This window comes from Mustela nigripes, chromosome 7 (assembly GCF_022355385.1).
Source record: "Mustela nigripes isolate SB6536 chromosome 7, MUSNIG.SB6536, whole genome shotgun sequence".
NCBI lineage: Eukaryota > Metazoa > Chordata > Mammalia > Carnivora > Mustelidae > Mustela > Mustela nigripes.
Genome location: NC_081563.1, coordinates 3,273,114 through 3,292,209, shown reverse-complemented (window position 1 = coordinate 3,292,209; position 19,096 = coordinate 3,273,114).

Here is a 19,096-nt window from a genome sequence, read left to right as displayed (position 1 = left end):
GACCAGCCTGAAGGCCCTAGGGCTGGCGCCGGGAGCCGGCTCCCAGAGATGGGCGTGCGGCCCTCACACCCAGCCGGCTTTCCTCCTGGCTTCACACGGGGCCTTTCCCAGCACCTGCTTTTTACAGAGAACATGTCACCCACCCAGAGATGAACAGGGTCTCCTCAGGGGATTGCCGGGGGTGCAGAACTGCAATATAAAACCAATTTCGACAAACAGGGGTTTGCGACGGGCCCCTGGCTCCTAGAGGGAGTGAAGGCCCGGGGTGTGGCTAGAGGTCCACCTGTGCCCCACCTCGGAATTTCTCTTCGTAAAGGTAACCCTCAGACTATTGTCGGAGCCTCCTAAAGAACACCTGTCCTCCCCCAGATAAACCGCACTTTTCATTTATCCTTTTTATTGCTGTTGCCCCCCCCCCCCCGATATGGTTAAGAACTAAATCAGTGCTTTGATCAATCATACGTGAAACAGAATGGGTCAAGTACGAAGTGTAGGAGCGAGCGTAGGTGAGCCCCACGGCCACTGGCGGGGGCACCGGGGCTTCCCAGGGCTGGCCGAGGCAGAGCCCCTAGGATCAACATCACCAAATCGTTCTGGGAGAGTCTCCTGGAGGAGAAATGTTTTAAAAGACCTCTCTGGGGGCACCTGGGTGGCTCAGTTGGTTGAGCATCCGATTCTTGGTTCTGGTCAGGTCATGATCTTAGGGTGGTGGGCTCGAGCCCTGCATTGGGCTCCGTGCTGGGTGGGGAGTCTGCTCGAGATTCTCTCTCTCTCCCTCCCCCTCCCCCAGGCCATGCACTCTCTCTTTTGCATGAGATCTCTCTCTCTAAAATAAATACTTCTTTCACGTCCAGCCACAGGGAAAAGGTTAATTAAATCATAGTATAAGCATATTTTGTTAATCTTTTGATATCATTCTTGAAAAAATCAATATCAAAAGCTTATGCTATGATATTCGGTGAGAAAAAGCAATAGATACCAATGACTATTTATTTTATTGTAGCGAGTTCTGTTCAATAGCATGCCTGCGTGTGCGGGTGCGTCTGCGTGTGTTCGGAGACTAAGAACTTCCTCCATCTTTACGGGGCTGATGCTGGGGGTACTGTGTGTGCTTTCGGTTTTCTATTGCATGGGTTCCTGTATTTCAAAACCTTTATAATGTATGCATACAAAAGGTACCAAAAGAAATTTGTTTATATAATTCTATTTGTCTCCTTCCAACCCACGTGAAATAATAAAAGGGTTTCATGGGAGGCTTCCAGTGCCAGACTAGACAGAAAGAAGAGATGCCAAGTTCTTTTTTTTTTTTTTTTTGAATATTTTATTTATTTATTTGAGAGTGAGAGAGCACAAGCAGGGTGAAGAAGCAGAGGGAGAGGGAGAAGCAGACGCCCCGTTGAGCAGGGAGTCTGACCTGGGACTCGATCCCAGGACGCTGAGATCATGACCCGAGCCGAAGGCAGAGGCTGAACCGACTGAGCCCCCCAGGCTTTCCCTCCCTGCCCCCAAGTTCCTTTTACAGAGTCAGAATAAAACTGGCCCAAAATACTGGCAAGTGAGAGCGTGATTACCCTAGTCTCCTGGATGGGTGTGGGTACACATACACAAGTGGCCGTGTGTGGCGTCTCTGTCTGTCCTCTTGGCTTCTTCTCCTGCGTCAGACCCTCTTCCTGTTGTACCAAGTTCCCCACCTGCCACACGTCCCTGTCTCTCACTGGCGAAGCTAAAAATGACCAAGACGCGTGTTCCCAGCCAGCTAGATGCACCTCTTCTGAACTTGGAATCAGAGGTGTGGAGAAATCCCCGTGGTGGCAGTGATGTCGGGCTTCTGGAGGCGTCACAGGCATGGGGACAGTGTAAGTGACCCTTACTGAGTGCTGATAGATGATGGGGGCTGAGAAAACGCGTTTCCCTGAAGCAGCCCAGAATGCCCCACTGGGTGGCTTCTGTGGTCTGGCTTTGGAGCAAGGTGCTGACTGACTCTTAGCCTTCCTTGTTTCTCTGTTCCTAAACCCGGTTCTAGAGCCTTCCAGAAGAAGCTGTTGTCAGTCACGTGTTTTCTGTTTGTTAACCAGAGTGGATTCCTACTGCTTGCACCTAAGAGCTCTGGCTGCTAGGGATATTTGTACATGACAGTGCATATGGTGTAGTCCCAAATGTGACCTTGAAAAGCACACGAGCTTATAGCTCTGAAAATATTACAGATACACTGTACAGGAGGGCTACCAGCCTAGATGATAAAGAAATACACTTACAACGTTCTGTTTAGGAAGCCTGAGTCCATTAGTGAACTCTACTAATAGGTCAAGAAAAGTAATAGCTAGTAAATATTTTATTAGCATTTTTTGGAATCTTGCTAATGGGAAAACCAACTATTTCAAAAGTAGCAAGAATCACATTTGGCATCAGGCTATTACTCAATGCTTCATGTCTGCTGTTTCTTTTGACTTCTTATGGGATAATTAGAGAAGTTCTGATGGAATTATGTGGGCAACCATGAATATTTTTATTTTTCTGTTGTAAACCTTCATATTTTCTTACCTCATTATTTACCTACATTACGTATTCAGTACTAATTTTCTATGTATGGCATGGTAGATTTATGGCTATGTTAATATGTTAATATTTCTCCATCCAGCAAATGAAATAAATGATTTTATGTGTTTTGTTTTTAAGGTATTAACTATAAAAATGTATAATAATAAGACTCATTACATGGTATCTTTCATCTTGAAGCTTATTATTAGAGACCTTTATACACCGAAAGAAAAATATCCAACAAAAGAGAAAAAGAAAAACCCCAAAGCTAATAGAACTACCATCCATCACTGAAATAGAGCCATAATTGTTTTCTTCACTTAGCCTATTTGAAGTCTTATTTCTCAGGAAAAAAGAAAATCAAGCTTAAACTACTAAAAAAAAATTACCCATTTTTGTTCTTAATAATTAACATGATTTTCTGGTTCTCTTCCAGGTAATGTACTCTACATAGTTTGGCATTTTCAAGACTCCACATAGCTGGGAAGGAGAGAAGTCTTTCTGGTATTTAAGGTTTGGAAATAGGAACGGGGGTCTTCACTAATGATCTTCTCTCCTATGTCTGCCGACTCAGATGCTCATCCCTTCCGCTGACCCCGTTCCACACACACCAAGAGACCTCTTACCAGCTATCTGGGCATCCGTCTCTGCAGTCAACTTGACACGGAATTAACCATCCCGGGGCCCCGAATCTTGTCTAAAAGTCCTCCCCCTCCCCCTCCTCCTCTTCCGGTCTAAAAGTTCTTGACTGGCCTTTGCTATGAAACAAAGTGCTGTGGTTGACAGCGTCAGCGTAATTAAGAATCACTGCCCCAAAAGCATACAAACATCGCTTCGCAGTCTGGCAGGTGAGTGCATAGCAGGTCCTCTCAGACACAGACCCCAAAACTTCTTCCCCCTGGAAATTTGCTTCTGTGTCACTAAGAGGGGAGACCCAGCATTTCTCAGCTCCTCCACTTACTCCACAAATGCTTGCTGCGACCTTGAGTCCCGGGTGCAGAAAAATACAACAGCCAAGGAAAGCTTGAAAGAAGGAAATAACATAATTACAATAGCTAGGATATTGATTAGGGCACAGGAGACGAGTACACAGTCTCCACTGAGAAGCTGTAGCTTTGGTTCCTGGAGCCGCCACGTGATTTCCTGTGCTGCCTTGGGCAAAGCAGGTGATGTAGCTTCTTCTAGAAAAGTAATACCAGTTTTGCAAAGGTGGGGAAATTTTTTGAAAAGGTGGGAGGGTTTATATATATATATATATATATATATATATATATATATTTATATATATATAAATGTTTGGCACACAGAAGATAGTTAATTATAGCTATTACAGGTGGGAGCGAATCTGGACCAAGATGACTCTGGATGGGCAGAGACTACATTTCTAACCTAAGATTCAGGTATAACCACTGTTGACACGTTTATCCCCCTCCAGTCCTTGTGGTTGGATTGAATGAATGAGGTTCGGTTCTGCCAATCCCCATTGGCAATATAACCCCCAGGTTATTCTGGCTTGCCTGGGGCTTTCTGGGGTTTAAAATCGTTGGTAATTCCTATGCCCCAGGAAACTCCTCAACTGCAGAGAAACCAAGACATCAGGACACCTGGAATTATCTGACTTCCAAAACTGCGCACATCAAGGCCATCATCAACCCATTCCTCTTTAACTGCTATCCGAGATATGTTTAGGTACAGACAGTGTGATTATGTTATGTGATCCCTAAAGGCGTTCTTATAACACTTAGTAAGGAACTACTATGATAGATTCCTGGAAGATATCAAAGATCTTTGCTTACAATCTGGATGAAGAAATAAGGCATACATCCGAAAGGAAACATCTCATGTCTTACCCTAAACGGTAAGTGATAGACAGATGACTATGTCATTAGAAAGGAGTTAAATCGTCACAAGTTCTCTAAGAGAAAAAGGCGACGACCCCAGGTTGAGAGATCACAGGAGAACCTCCTGGAATGCTCTCACTAGTGGGATGCAAGCCCAACTCCAGTCGGCGGAACCATGAGCAGGGCTTCCAGATATCTACAGGTCAGGTGGCTTCAGGCCCTTTTGCCCTTGAGGCTTCAAAACATCAACACATATTTGGGCTTTTCTGCTTTGCCACTTATGACATCATGTTTTAGCTTCAGTCTGGCTCTCCCTCTGAGGGCCAGATGGGTACAGCCACTCTAGGCTTCAGAACTTTCTACATGACCATCCAGAAGGGGCAAACAAGCCTCTTTCCTTGGCTTGAGTCAGACCATCTGCCCAAGCAGCAGATGGTGTTATATTGACAATACTGGTCAAAGCCAAATCCCAGCTCCACGATGTGTGGAGGGAAGGGGCTAGGGGCCAGCAGGCAGGATTACTTAGCAGAGGGGAAGAGGGTGTTGAGAGAGTAGCCCACCATGGGGAGCTTCACAGAAAAGATAGAATTCAGAATCTTGGATTGTCCAACTCTCCATATTATAGAAGTGAAGAATGATTCTTGTCCAAATTCATGGGAAGGTTGAGACAGGGACAGATGCCCGGTCGGCAAAAGCCAGACTGTGGGGGCTCAACCCACCCAGTTGGTCATTTACTGGCAGTGAGACAAGCAGCAAACAACTGAGTCATCATCTGCAAAATGGGAACAACGACCATCTGCTTCACGGGATTGCTGTGAGACTGGGGAAGCTATCTAGTGTGACTTCACCAGTTCCTAGAACCTCCATCCTGAGAGACACTATCGTCCCCAGGCCGGGCTCCTGTCCACACTATGTTCTAGCTGTCTTGTCGAAAGGGCCCTGGAAGAATGCAGAGGAGAAAAGGGGAAGAAAGAAGCAGGAAATTCCATTTCCATATTGTACGGGGCAATAAATAGAGACCAGCGTCCAAGAAGGAAGACTTTCCCCAAAGCTAAGGAGATGGTTTGGGACCAGGTAATAGAGTCCTTGAATGTCAGGTTGGGCCGTTTGCACTTGATGAAAGTCCTAACTTATCATCCAGTAGTGTTCCTTAGGTTGTTACAGCATGTCCAACAAGTATCTGGGGATACTTCCATAGCACTGCCTACCTCGGAGAGGCAGACTTCCACACAGGGGAAAGAGAGAGCCCCTTCTCATTCTTATCCTGCTTCCGATAGCAAGCCTCTGTTCTTACCTTCTCTGATGCATCATTTTGTGGGTCAACTTGGCTGGGCCAAAGTTCCCTGATATTTGGTCAAACATTATCCTGGCAATTTCTGTATGTTTTTGGATGAGACTAACATTTAAGTTAATGGACTTGGAGTAAAGCAGATTGCTTACCACACGGTCCTCACTCAGTCAGGTGAAGATGTTAAGAAAATAAAAAGACTGACCTCTTTCAAGCAAGGGAGAATTTTCCCTAACTGCTTTTAGACTCCGTCTGCAGCATCAGCTGTGCCTGAGCTTGCAGAGTGAGATGGAAGCTCTGCCCAGAGTCTCCAGCCTGCTGGTCTACCCCATTACGTTTTTGGACTTGTCAAACCTCCATAATCACCAGAAGCAAATCCTTATAACGAATCTCTTTCTTTGTATTTACACATCCCATTGGTTCTGCTTCCCTGCAGAATCCTGGCAAACACACCTCTTGATCGAGCAGCCTGGAAAGAGCAACTTCATCATTGGAATTGGATTGGGGGATGGCGTCCCTACTGGTACAAGGTGCTTCCATGGCCTCAGGCCATGAATTCTTCAGGGATCTGGTCTGTTAGCTGCCCAGATCGCTTTCTGGGGCAACTGTGCAACTCCAGCCAGCTCAGGTTCCCTGCGGGAACCACTTCTACCAAGTGGGCAGCCTATACTGGAAGGGCCCTGATGATGCCACTCATGGGTTTCTGCGCGGCGAGGGTTAGCTGTCTTTCTGCGCCAGGCCAAGTCCTCATGTGCCTTCTGCTCTGCGTGATTTCCCACCACCTTCAAACCCTGTGTGAACGAGCTGTCCTTTCATTCTCCTTCAGCCCCCGTGTGCCCTTGCTCAGGTCTTCTCAGTGGGGACCAGCCTCCTGCTGGACCTCACTGTGTTCTCCATTCCTCTCTCTCTCTCTCTGGACTATACCGACACCACTCGTCACTGTCAAATTCCATCTCGTTGGCAAGATAAATCCCTCGATGTACACGGCCATCTTCTCCTGTCCTTCCTGTCCCCTGTATGTACCACGCCAATATTCCACTCCTGAAACTTATCCCATCAACAATCTGTTGTGTTCAGGAGTTAACAATCCCCCCTGTCACACAGGGGCTAGTTTTTCTTTACTCTTCTCTTCTCTTTTCTTTTCTTTCTTCCTTTTACAAACTCCCTGCAATTATGCAGGAAATGTCCCTGTTTGATTCTGTGTTATGTCTTGAAGAACATCTCCACCTTCTGTTTTTTTTTTTTTTTTTTTTTTTTTTTGTATGTTAAGGCATATAACAAATTGTCCTCAACCAGATTTCTGATTTTCTTCCCTCTGCCTTAGAACCCAGATCCAGAGCTCCAGACCAACAGACGCCAGGCTTAATGCCAAGTCATCTCAGCCAGTACATCTCAGGAAGCTTTGCAAAGTTCATGAAGCAATAGAACACCCTTAGGAAGCAAAGATCATGAACCTTCTTTTGTAGGTGGGTAAAAATCCGATCACAAAAACTTTGAGTGATACCACTATTTGCCCATTATTTAAAAACTATGCTCACATTTATTGTCATGCTTTATGACAGGAGGGGTGTGACACCCACCAGTAAGGCTGCCCCATTTTCCAGATGAGAAGATGCACCAAGAGGTGAGGTCAGCATCAGGACGATGTCACATCGTCAGGACGGCTGACTACTCACAGGCCTCTCGGTCTCCCATTTTTCTTCATTTTCCCAATTCCACCCACCCTTCCCCACTCCTCCCATAACAACGTCACTCAGTGAGGAAGCCATGGGGAAATCAAGGCGCTGGTTGACTTCATATGGTTTGGTCTACACCAATTCTCAGCCTGCATGCATGTTATATGGATCTCGGGTCTTGACAAGACTTCAAAGTGGGCATAGGAGGCATAGAGACTTTGAAAAATCAGGAAGTCAATCCCAAACCCAAATGGCCCATCTTGGAACAAAATCAAGGATTCAGCCAGTAAGTATTCCCTGCTCCCCAGGGGTGCTCCCCATTATTCCCCCATGCTGTGCTCCAGAGACAGGGAATGACTTGCAGTTCCAGGGTCACGGTCATGGTTTCCAGCTCCCTGCATGCACCCTGCCTCGAAAGTCTGCCTCTGTCTTTGTTCCAGGTTGCCCCAGGTCTCTGCCCTCCTCTTCCCTAACTCCTCCTGTCAGGGTCCTGTGCTTGCCTTCGCTGTGGCTCTCTGTAAAGGTGGAGATGGCAGAGGTCTTCGGGCTGAGCTGCCCACAGAGGTCCTGAAGCTAAGCAGTCTTGGATCTGTGCAAACTCAATGCTCCACAAACAGCAGAAGTTCGAAGAAGGAAACACGGCCGCGATAGAGAAGTGGTGGGGAGAAGGGATCTCATGACTTGACCCGAGATGCTAATTCTTGACAACATAACTTTCGTTTCTTGTGATCCCCTTAGGGAGGTAAGGACCATGGATCTCAGAAGCTGGTCTGTGTCCCAAGAATCTCAGAATCAACTGATAGAGTGATTAGAAGTACAGATTCTCGGTCTCCGTCCAAACACTCGGAGTTGGTATTTTGGGACGTGAGCCCTTAGGTCTCTATTTTGAGGATGCGATTTTTTTTTTTTTTAAAGATTTATTAGACAGAGAGAGATTGCAAGTAGGCAGAGAAGCAGGCAGAGAGAGAGAGAGAGGAGGAAACAGGCTCCCCATCAAGGAAAGAGCCCGATGTGGGGCTGGATCCCAGGACCCTGGGATCATGACTTGAACCGAAGGCGGAGACTTTAACCCTCTGAGCCACCCAGGCGCCCTGAGGATGTTATTTTAATGTTTGTTTGGTAAGTTTAGAAACCAGATCTGCGCTTCATGAAACGTGGTGTGGTCGGCACAGAGACTCTGTTCGTATCCTCTCAGGAAAGATGTGTGTCCACTGAGAGAGCAAAACAATTATTTTTTTCCCTCGAATAATTGCATCAAACTTGATTTTGAGTATTTGTTGGCTTGGAAAACAATTCTAAATTCTTGTAAAAATTGCAGCAGTCAGGATAAGTTCAAGCACACAAGTATTGTCTTGGAACAGAGTAACCACGGCCTTAAAACCACAGACTATCCCCCAAACAATAAAACAAAATAGGGGAGCTGACGGCCATTTCCTTTGGCGTCCTGGGGGTTGGAAACGTTCTGAAGGTGGACCGCTTCGGCTAGGGCGGGCGTCCTCCAGCCCGCACAGGCCGAGGGCGCGTCCCGTCCGGCCCGGCCCGTCCCTGCCGGCTCCCAAGCGTGGGTCTACGCAGCACCTCGCAGCAGGCACTGTGAACATCAGTAAGTAGGAGCTCGGCGTTTATGCGTCTGACCCGAAAGAAACCTCGAGTACGACCGAGTTCAGCACTGATTTATGCAGGAAGACAGACAGAAACAGAGATGCAGGCAGGTGCCGACGACGAGCCGCCGGACTGGGGCCTCAGCCGCCCTGGGAGCTTGGACTCAGCCGGGACCGGGAGCTGCTCTGGGCTCTCCGTCCCGTTGCCCTGCGTGACCGCGAGCCGTGTCTTCTCCCTCCCAGAACAGAGGCCTCTGCTCTGGTCCCATCACACGATTTCAGCCGCTACATGTTTGGAGCCGGCACCCCCAATCTGGGTGTGATTTTCAGAATGATATACAGGTGCTATTGTTGATGCAATTATTAAATGTTAATAAAGGAAAATCGCTTCATTCTTGTCGGCTAGGAAGTAAGTAGAAGTAAGACACTGTTATGTGCTCGCTCCAACATCCCTCAGAGGATCCTGCACAGCTCCGGGGCGCTGAGCCGCCTCTGTCCCCGACACTGTGGCCCGCTCACGACTTCTCCACGTGGACGGGGATGAGCCTTCAGCTCTGAGGACTCGCACAAGTAGTTTCTAACTAACAACTGTTAGCCTTCTACAGTTGGAGACCATGGGTTTATTTTTAAAAATAACAATGTCTCGAAAACCTCTTTGTGCTCCCTGGAGGGAGGTAGGACTTGAACCTGTAGCTGTTGTGCGTACAGAACAAGACGAAGGGACCAGGTGTCCCGGCTGCGGCCTTGCTAACTGGGGTCATTGTGAATTGTAGCAGCAGCTGTGAGATCTTGCCTCACGATTTAAAGCGTGTCCTGCTACGTCTTTAAGACTTCCCATCTCTCATCCCTCCGAGTGCCGTCCTTCACGTGGCTCGGAGCAGGACGCTACGGCCCGAAGCCCTGCTCCAGAAGGCATCTCCTGTCATGTCCATCAGGAGCTATGTTTCCTCTTCTCCTAAGGGGGGAGAATCCTGGAGAGAAAGTCATGGATGCCAGTGTGTTTTCTGCTCACGGTTTCTCTGCATGTGCGGAACAAGCTTCTGCGCAGGAACCCCACGTCTTCACTGATGTGGGGAAGTGTTCCTTCACTCACAAGGGTTGGCCGCTCAACGTCTCCATCCAGACCTTCCCCCAGAACCCTGGCCCGAGAGCTTTCCAATTCACATTTCACTTGGGGTCAGTCATTTAGTGCACAGTTTAGGAAGCTGCCACCAGGCTTCTGTGCGAGGTTCTGGGGACATGGGGCCCAGCGAGGGAGAAGGCCCCTGCCTTCACATGACAGCAGCCCCAGAAAAGTATTTTCTATTTACTGAGTTCTTTTTTGTGACCCAAGGAACTCATTTACTCAAACTTATGATGCTTAGGTTCTCCTATAACAGCCAGAGGACAAGGATGCACAGTGTGGTTGAGTAACTTCTCCAGGGACACCTGGTAAGAAGCCAGGTTACTCCCGCTGCAGAGCCTGGGCTCCTCCCCTCAGGCTGACCCCTTCCAGAGAGGGGGTGATGTGGAACTCTGCATCCAGGGGGAACCAGGGGCGGGGAGGGGGGTGAGCTCCATGGTCCGCCCCAGGTGTTAAAGGGGCCACTCCAAGTGACTCTTTGCTCCAAGGGCATCTCTCTACAGACGCTTTATCTGATGACTAGCGTATCAAACGTCATACAAAGAGGGCTCACGATCTGCCTCCGACGGCTCCCTCCCCTCCTCCTCTGTTCCCACTAATGTCACCTCAACCAAGCAAAAGCTCTGATGTACAGACTCTATCATTCCTTTTTCTGTCTTTCTTTTTTCCCCCTTAACCTGAGAAAGACAAAACTCTATTCTCCCCCCTCCCATTCTGTACCCATCATTCTGCTCCCTTGTCCTCCAAGGACTCCTGTGCTTCGTTAACTGCTCTCACGCAACTCTGGGTCACAGGCCAGGGATGCCCGGTCGCCCGCAGCTTTGTCGCGTGACTCACCATCTTGTCCGTCCGGCAGGCTTTGCCTCTACATTTCTCCGGTTTGCTTCTGGCTGCCCTTTCTCTCCCTGGCTGACACCCCAGCCCTGTGGCTCCTTCATGACTCCTGTCCCCTCCTCAGAAAGCTTTTGTAACTGACCTTACGGGCATCTGTTCACCTCCCTGGGTTCTACAGGAGGGGACTGAGTGCAGGGATCCGTGTCTCGTGCGATGGTGGCTTGACTGCCAAGGGCTGTCCCGTCCACCCAGCTGCAATGTTCTATTTTTGCCTCTACGGCTTGTGGACCTCCCCAAACAAAGGCTTCCCTTGTAGCATCTCCCATGAGCTCTTGGACCAAAAATATACTTTTATTTGTAAAACACTAGCAAGTGAAAAGGGTTTACACCAAAGCTATCCTTCTAGGACTTGTTGGCTTGATTTAAAATTATGTCATCCAGATGGCCAACAGACACATGAAAAAGTGCTCCATATCACTCGGCATCAGGGAAATACAAATCAAAACCACAATGAGATATCACCTCACACCACTCAGAATGGCTAAAATCAACAAGTCAGGAAATGACAGATGCTGGCGAGGATGCGGAGAAAGGGGAACCCTCCTACACTGTTGGTGGGAATGCAAGCTGGTGCAGCCACTCTGGAAAACAGCATGGAGGTTCCTCAAAATGTTGAAAATAGAACTGCCCTATGACCCAGCAATTGCACTATTGGGTATTTACCCTAAAGATACAAATGTAGTGATCCAAAGGGACACATGCACCCGAATGTTTATAGCAGCAATGTCCACAATAGCCAAACTATGGAAAGAACCTAGATGTCCATCAACAGATGAATGGATCAAGAAGATGTGGTATATATACACAATGGAATACTATGCAGCCATCAAAAGAAATGAAATCTTGCCATTTGCAACAACATGGATGGAACTAGAGCGTATCATGCTTAGCGAAATAAGTCAAGCAGAGAAAGACAACTATCATATGATCTCCCTGATATGAGGAAGTGGTGATGCAACATGGAGGCTTAAGTGGGTAGAAGAATAAATGAAACAAGATGGGATTGGGAGGGAGACAAACCATAAGTGACTCTTAATCTCACAAAACAAACTGAGGGTTGCCGGGGGGAGGGGGTTTGGGAGAAGGGGGTGGGATTATGGACATTGGGGAGGGTATGTGATTTGGTGAGTGCTGTGAAGTGTGTAAACCTGGTGATTCACAGACCTGTACCCCTGGGGATAAAAATATATGTTTATAAAAAATAAAAAATTAAAAAAAAAAATTATGTTGAATAGAAATATTGAATATTTCTTACCCCCTGCCCTGTGAAATAGTCCACAATAAACATGACTGCAACTGTTTTTGGACGGCTCAGCATGAGTGTTGCGGACGATGGCTTCTGTAATGTAACACGGAACACAGTGATAAAGTCAGGATCCTGGGAATCCAGCAGTCGGTCCTCACACAAGGCGATCTGTCTTTTTGAGCTTGCTGCTTTCCTTCTACAGATTCCTTGTTAACCTGCCACCTTCTTCTACTTCTGTTTCCCTTTGCCGCTACAACTTCCTTAAGTTTTATAATTGCTCCTCTAAATTTGTCCCTTGTGACATTCTACAAGTTAGAAAGACAACCTTTTAGCTACAAGGGACAAGAAAGAATCCACAGTATTTCAGGAGCTCTTCCTTTTAAGATGCCATATACTTAGTCGGATAAGATGTGACCTAATCCGGAGGTGAGAAAGGTCATGTGGGGGGACCCTGCACCCAAGACAGCTACTTCTTGGCAGAGTAGTGACACACTTGAGATATGAAGACAAATGAGGAGTATTGTATTATCCTGCAGAGCTGAGGAGCTCCACAAATGTAAAGCAACACTCAAGCCTTTGATATAAATATTTCCTAAAAATCATCCTAAGATTTCAGGGGCGAAATGCGATACCTTGTTTGTGACTGTGAAATCTCTTGTTATTTGGTGCACTTTACCATCTTTTTAAAAAGTTTTTTCCACCTCTGTGAGTCTCACTGAACTCTACTTCCCAACGTTGAAGACATCATCCCAACTCTTTGGTCAATTAGAGTGTTTTTAGTTCTGCTTACATGCTTACATGGGCTTATAGGGAACATAGATCCATACAAACAGTCCCAAGGAAATAGGAGTGCCTTACGGTTTCGGTTTGGTCACATTGTCGAGAAAATCTGAGTAACTGTGACTTACACACAAGCAGTGGTTGGCGATGGTTTGGCGGCTGGTCAAGGATGCGGCTCTCTCTTCTCCTTCTGGTCATGCTCCCACCTGTAGCTCCAGCCGACACGACTATATTCAGCTGCAAAAAGCAATGGCAGAATGACAATGCCCACCACGGAAGCTTTCCAGCAGAGATGTTTTCCTGAAGATCTCACTGAACGACCCTCACTAACATCTCCTCAATCAGAACCATGTCGCAGGTCACCTTTCTCTTCAAGGGAGGCAAGAGAAGGTCATCTTTTGGCTAGTCCTATTGCCATTCAAACCAAAATAAGGTTTTTGTTAGTAAAGACCGATGGGCAACTAACTCTTGGTTAGGTCATCAGCAGCCACTGATTTAGCATTTAAACCCACGGAGCTGGGGCCAGAAAGCCACCTGGAGCCCCATCCGCTCCCCAGACACACAAATGTACTTCTTCCAGGAGACCTCTGATTCTCCCTCGTGATTTCTCTGCTTCCATGTCTCTGTCTGCCAGCTGGCCTTTTGATTTTGACTTCATCTCAGCTCTGAATGGTTACTCCAGCCCGAAGATCCCTCATGACCTCGCTACTCAGATCTTGCAGAAAACTAGGCCAGTCTGTGTTTTCAACCCCAAATCTGGGAAGGAGTCTGATTATTAGTTGAGTTTAACTCTTGAGAGACGAATGAGTTTCAGGTTACAAGCAAGCTTATCATCCATTCACTGTCTTTAAGCTGGTGGTCACACAGCCACATCAGCCCCGGTCGGGGCAGATTTGGGGGGATGTCGCTAGTTAGTCCAGCAGGAAAAAGGAGTGTGGGTGGGACAGATGCTGGTCACCTACGGTGTGCAAACTCAAGCTAGCCATGCGCTGGTGAGTATCTCATGGGAAGTGAAACCTGAAAGGTGACTCCCATCTCCGCTGAGTTTTCCAGATCTCCTCCTGTGCTGCCTATTACAGTTAGGTCCAGCTTCCATTGTGATCACAGATGACAAAACCCGTAGCCTTGCAATTCAGTCTTACGGTATGACGGAATATAAAATGGGAGGGAGTCTGCTGCGGTCGCTCTCCACTTCCCATTGTGCTCAAAACATCAAACTGCGCCCCATTTTAATGAAGTTCGATGTGCTTTCACCCATGCCAAAAATCTGGATTTCATTATTTCAAATTCACCCAGTTACACGTGTCATAAAAGTGTACACTTTCAGGTAGAGCCCAATGTATCTTCTGACAAGATTATCCTCCATCTTTGGGTCAAGACATTCTGTCCAGGCATCCTATTCTTCTGGTGCCTTATAGATTTAAAAAAAAAAAAAAAAAATGGCTCAAGTAGGGCTACATCAGCTCCCTCTTTCACTTCCTGATTTACTGGGAGAATAGTAAAGTCCGTTTTCAGATTTCATATGTTTTCCTAGCAGGGACATTTTAAGCTGAAGTTGTCCCTTCAAGAAACTGAACTATTGAATTAAAAAAAAATAACTTCTATTTTTTAAAAACCCACAGCATTGAAAGGCAGACAGTGTAACAAATAGTACGAAGAGTCCCAGTGAAGAGCCTGGAACACGTCCAGGGGCCAGGACCCTTTCCTGCTAGTTGCAAGGAATTTTTTTACTAGATAAAAGTGATACAGGGTGTACTCTTTGTTTCTTTCAAAATTAAATAATAATAATAATAATAATAATACCCTACCAAGGTGAAAGATATCCTAAAATATTCAAGAATAAATTTAAAACATTGATTATATGATTCAACAGTGTTGCCGTGGATAGTCCTGATATTTGTTCCATGGTGTGTAAGTGAGAGTTGGTGTAACTAAAAGTTTTACCTAAGGATGGTTGTGTAATGGTGCACTTGGGATATTTGTTACAATACAACACAAATGTTTCTACAAAACCAAATTTAATATACAACAAACACTCACCATGTAAACACATCTTTAAAAAAATCTGATCATAATTCCAAGGATCACTTACAGGCATCCATAAAAGCATTTTATATCAAGAATCTCAATACAGAATGATTTCTATGTCAAAATACATTTACACTGTAAGTTGTTGATAAGGGGGAAAGGACACAGAGAAATGGGAGTTTGCTGGCACTGAATTCAACAGCAGCAACTGGCTCTGATAATTTCCCTTCATTTTCTACTTGAAGCATTTCTGACCAAGCGTGTTCATCTGCCTTTTTATACCTTGCTTATGCTTTTATCCACTCGACTGGCCAGTTAAAAATCTCGAGACCTTATGATCATGCTTATTCCCACGGTCAGCGGCTCTCAAACCCGCCCAACGCCCTCCTGTGTGGTCTATTCCTGTCCAGGCTGACATCCAGGACTCCTCAAGCAAGCCTGTCTGGGACGATCAGTTTGGAGGACAGCACTTTAGGAAATGGTCCGGTAATTATCAAATGCACAACTGGAAACGAGTCACATAAAAACCACAAGTGCAGATCGATCACACAATTTTATTAGAGTCTTTTGAACAAATGGATTCCTCTGTGAAAAACTCTTGCAAAGAGACATGGGGGTATACTATTTTCAACCCTGAGCAATAACACTGCATACCAAGGAGGGTCGGTCACGAAGCTGGTTCCATTGGAGCACAAGCACAAGCCACTGATATTCTCTATGTGATCAGGTTTTTACAAAAAAATACATAGTTTTCAATAAATAATGCTTAATTTTACAACTTTGATACAGCAATGTCATACACTGTTCTAACACACTAAACTCTGCATGCTAGATAGTCTACAAGAAGACGACACTTTGCCATGCATTTTCTTTCCCCCCTAGTGCTATCAGACACTCCCTCCTCCAGCGCGCCGCCTCGGGGAGCTTCACCCTCTCTCTGTTTCACAGCATCAGGGCGGGCGCTGGCATGCAAACTCTAAAGAAGGTTCCCCCCCACAAACCACTCAGACTTCTAAACAAAAGGGTTTTCAGCGTTTCTGCTCCCAAACCTGGAGTGGCTATGAAAGTAAGTTTCATGTGGCCTTGGAAAATACAGACTTGGCAACAGTGTCATGCTGAAAACTGCTCTCGCTCCCCAGGTGGCGGTCCCCGCGGCCACCGCGAAGCCCTGTGGGATGCCATGACCACGAGGAGCCCCAGACCCGAAGAGGAGGCCTCCGGTTTGAAACAGTCCATCCAGAAAAAGGTGTCACAAACAAATGCAAAAGACTCTTCAACCCACAACATATGTACAAGAGTAAAAAGTAGACAAAATGGGAAATTAATGGTAATGGTATAGAAGGTTTCTCCCTATGTGATTCAAGGGATGGGGCATCGTGTTCTTGAACGTAAGCTGGATGAAGAAAAATGTGTTAGAGGGCCCTTTGTCAATATCTATTTGATCAAAATTCTTTCTACGGTATCTGTCCTATGATTACTTCCAGTCGCTCTCTCCTTTTCTGAAGCAGGAATGTCATCTGTCTCATCAAATAACATCAACATCAAAGTCCCTTCGAGGACCCTAGAGTAAATATTTTCTACGCGTTTTCAAACTTTTTGTCATACTGCTTTATTTGTCATGTTCACAGCAGAGAAAACCCACATCTACATGACTACATAAAAGAAGTTTGATCAAATCGCGACAAGGAAGCCTCCCCGAACGCACATCCAGGGTGTTTCAGTTCCTCAACTGCTCGTACGGAACCACGTGTCAGCTCCGCCATATTGCTTTCACTGGTTGGTTTTCTCGACGGAGAGGTTCTCTGCAACCACAGGCAACCACAAGTTCCCAAGTCATTTAGAACAGTCCTATCTGTGTACTGGCAGAGGTATTGAATCTTTTAAGAGTATCTCTACCCAATAAAATTATTACTTTTATACATGGAACATTATGAACTTATGTTTCCCTTTGTAAGCCATTTTATACTTTCTGCACTTTTGTGCTTTTATTGAGTATAAAAATAGGTCTCCTTTAAAATTCTGTTTAAGTTCACTAAAAAACTACTTGTTTGTGAAATTCTCTTATAAACTCACTGCATCCACATGGAATAGATAAAACTAATTAGGCAGCTAATGGATATAGGTAGTGTTAAAAAAAAAAAAAAAAGCAAAACCTCAATGGGGGAAAAAAAAAATAAAGGTATGTTAGGAGTCAAGGAAAAAGAAAAGCCAGCAGCAAAGTAAAATGGAAAAAGAGTTGAATTTAATAAATTTTGTTTAATCTTTATTGTGATTGAAAACATGGGCTCCACATGAGGGGCAAAAACCAAAAGCCAAAACCAACCAACCAACCAATCAATAAACAAATAAACAAAACCCGAACCCAGTGGAAAAACAACTGAGTTGTTATCAAAGAGCAGAATTTGCCAGATCATCAAATAAAAGGGGATATGGCAGAATAAATGAAATAAATGAACAGTGAGAAAGAAGCAATAATTAAAAGAAGCCCAATCTCTGAGAAGCGTGTGCAAGCATCATTGCACGGAGACAGTTACTTTGGGAACTCATGAACGCCTGTGTTGGGTTACATAAGGCTCAGACTTGGTACCCCCACAGGCCTAGGCTATACAAAGGGTATTTGAAACTGACATTCCTAATGGAAATTTTATAAAATTTGGCCCTTAGAATAACTGAGAAATATCCTGAAAAAATCTTCCCTGAAACTGTAATAAAGAAGGTTTCTTATCTACTGATAAAATTGACAACTCAGTAAACTATTTTTTGCTGGTCATCCTACATTTAAAAAAAAGAAAAGCACAAATATATTTGCCTCAGAAATCTGCTAAAAGCAGGGGATCACGCGGTAAAAGAGTATAAAGATTCTATAAATGGGAGAGACCAAGAAAACCTCTCTCCAAAATGTCCACAAGGATACATATGCCCATTGGAAGAAAAAGTAAGAATATACATATTATTAATCATTCAGAGAATAAAAAAGTTAAGATTGATATAATATATTTATATTGAATGACTACTTTAAAATAGAGCAACTTATTTGCTTTATTTCTCAGATTCCTTAGGCAAAAGTCACTTAAGTTCTGAAGTGTAAAAGAAATACTGGACCAATATCAAGTGGCGGTGGTTTCAACTCCCAGAGAAGAGAAGGACAAGTTTTGCCTTTTGGGTCTTTCCCTTTTTCAAAAAATAAAAATAAAATAACATAAAAACAACTAAATCCTCCAGACTGCTATCTGCATGCATATTTAAATCACTTCCCCTTGATTAACATTACAAAGAAACATCTCTGCCCAAAAGGGTTGTAGTGATCTTTTTCTAGGGAAAGGATAATCATTCTACAAATAATTTGCCCTGTGACTGTAGTCATTCATAACGTACATAATATTTGCAAAGCACAGTTTAAATACACTGCCTTTTATTAGCGTTATTATTATATTTTTAATAAAAGGGATGCATATCAGAGTGTAAGAACTGGAAGATAATTTCCGCAGTTTTAAAGAATTAATAAGAGAATGCTGGTTTAAGGTCTTCAAGTTGGAAATCTTACCAAAATGCCATCATCAAAGTCTGTGAACTAGTTATAAACAGCAGGATACCCACTGGCTAGGCTGTGGCGCTCTCCGCGCCCACCCCCCACCCCCGTGTTACCATTTTTTTAAGATATTCTGTCAATGCTCAGTTAAAAATAAGACTTACTTAAAAGACCCCCCCAAATGCAATTAAACTTTTATTGAAGACTATCCAGTGGCAAGAATACCTGTGTATTATATTATGTTTTAGACATTCAATAAAGAATTCATTAAGAATGATTTTCACAATGCATTCATCAAAACAGCCTTAAATATGGTTAAAAGCGCATCCAAGCGCCTGTCCTGAGTTCTAACAGGTTTTCAATTTAGATTGCTGACCATCTATTTTTCTTTTATTTTACTCTCAAGAACTTAGCTACAGAGCTTTAAAAAAATTATTATTGTTAAATCAAGACTATTTGTTTCCATTCCGAGGCCAATTATATTACTAATTTACTTAAAGTTTCTACCCCACCACAAAAAAAAAAAAAAAAAAAAAAAAAAAAAAAAAAAAC